Here is a 2,233-nt window from a genome sequence, read left to right as displayed (position 1 = left end):
TTGAGAAGTTCTTAATGCTCTTTTTCGATTGATCACCTAAAAACCGATTTCAAGTCATGAAAAATTACTTGTCTCAAACACTTAACAAATAAACTAAGAAGTAGTTGTACTACTTAGTTTATTTGCCAAGTTAAGCATACTTTTCTTAAGATCTTATATTCATTACTACTTCAATATTAGAGTAGCCAAGATTAGGGTGTGACAACCTAGTCTCTTGTGGACGTAATATTGTTTAGTAATAAATATAAGTGATTATCATTCTACCATTTTAGGACATACACTAAAAGGAGGATTTTAGAACTTGGTGTTTGGAGTTAATCAAAGTAAAACATAAGAACTTGTCTAAGTAGTTCAAACTCATAAGAAGTTGCTAAATATTTTCCTTATTCAAATTGATCATGTCTCCTCAAGAATTTGTTAATATTTAGTTTATTTTTCTTGTTAAATTATTTATGTGCAAACCAAACAACAAAACCACCAAAATATGTTCAACTCATTATTTGTGCTTTGACATATTCATATGATTGATTCTATTAGGCAAATCCTTGTGGTTCGACATAACCCTATACTATACTATAATTGAATCTTGAAAGAGGTTTAATNCTTACTAACTTTTATTTATTGTTATTTATTTTCCGCAATTTATTTATTCTTTAATACCAACCTTCCTTAAGGAAGAAGTTTGGTTTGTAAATAAAATGAACCCGAAAGAGAGTAAATAAATAAAGGTCACTTAAATTTATTATTCTTTTGTTCTTTATTTATTTGTTTCTAATAACTAACTATTCATCACTTTTGTACATTAGAATACCAGTAAACAAATGTTGGAATTTATTCCACAAAACCGAGGTGGTATTCAAGGTACTTAATAATTATGTAATAAGGGATTGCTTCGATACCATTGTACCGGTGTTAGAATTTATTCTAAAAAATTCGAGATGGGGCAAAGAAGGAATAACTCATTCACATGATTATTAAGAAGTGAGTTGTAACTGGAATATTCTTGAAACCATTATACCGGCGTTGGAATTTATTTCAACAAAGTCGAGATGGCGAACAAAGAATAAAATTGTGTTCACTTACTTATTCAAATAAAAAGAACACGCCGAGAAAATGAGAGAGGAAAATAAAACCTCTCTCAAAAAGATCTTTCAACAACCTTCCACAAGTGCTGCACAACCATCTTCCATTCATCTTCCATTTCCTCGAAGAGCCATTCAAAGTAAGAAGATGGAAGAGGTAGACAATGAGATCTTGGACACATTTAGAAAGGTAGAGGTGAACATACCTTTACTTGATGCAATCAAACAAATTCAAAGATATGCAAAATTTCTAAAGGAGTTGTGCACTCACAAGAGGAGGCTCAAAGGTAATGAGAGGATCAACTTGGGCAAAAATGTTTCCGCACTAATAGGTAAACCTGTTCCTCACATTCCTGAAAATGTAAGGACCTGGGTACATTTGTTTTACCTTGCATAATAGGTAATAGCAAATTTGAGAATGTCATGCTAGATGTAGGTGCTTCGATTAATGTTAATTTGAGAATGCCATGCTAGATCTAGGTGCTTCGATTAATGTTATGTCTATGTCTGTTTTCATGTCTCTATCACTTGGACCTATGCAACCCACTAGGGTAGTGATTCAATTAGCAAACAGGAGTACTGCCTACCCTGCTGGTTTGATAGAGGATGTCTTGGTTCGGGTTGGTGAACTTATTTTTCTTGTTGATTTTTATATTCTCGATATGGAAGAGAGATCCTCCCGGAACACAGTTCCTATCATTTTGGGGAGGCCATTTTTTAGAACAGCCCGAACCAAGATAGATGTCCATGCTGGAACATTATCTATGGAGTTTGGTAATATTGTGGTCCGCTTTAATATTTTTGATGCTATGAAGCATCCATCTGATGACCATTTTGTGTTTCATATTGATTTACTTGATGAGTTAAATAATGAGCATATCTCTAATTTTATTAATGATTTTGATTCTCTGTCATTGATAGACTCATACACTTGTCATACATGCACTAATTCTAAAATGTGTAATTCTTGTATTGATGAGATTTTACATATTTCTGTTGATCAAAATGTTGTAGAATCAGATTGCACTAACCCTGTTGCTGCAAACATCATACAACAATCTGATTTACTTGTCCAAGTGCAAGTTGTAGAATCTATGTCTGCTACTTTGGTTCCATCTGTTTTGCAGGCACCTATATTGGAGCTTAAACCT

General features: G+C 32.9%; 1 pseudogene; it reads left to right on the top strand.

Annotated features, from left to right (window-relative positions):
• LOC109363603 overlaps positions 1 to 1,969 on the top strand; it is a 6,157-nt pseudogene extending 4,188 nt beyond the window's left edge.

This window comes from Lupinus angustifolius, chromosome LG13 (genome assembly GCF_001865875.1).
Source record: "Lupinus angustifolius cultivar Tanjil chromosome LG13, LupAngTanjil_v1.0, whole genome shotgun sequence".
NCBI classification, from domain to species: Eukaryota; Viridiplantae; Streptophyta; class Magnoliopsida; order Fabales; family Fabaceae; genus Lupinus; species Lupinus angustifolius.
This window is presented reverse-complemented; position numbering and strand designations above follow the sequence as displayed.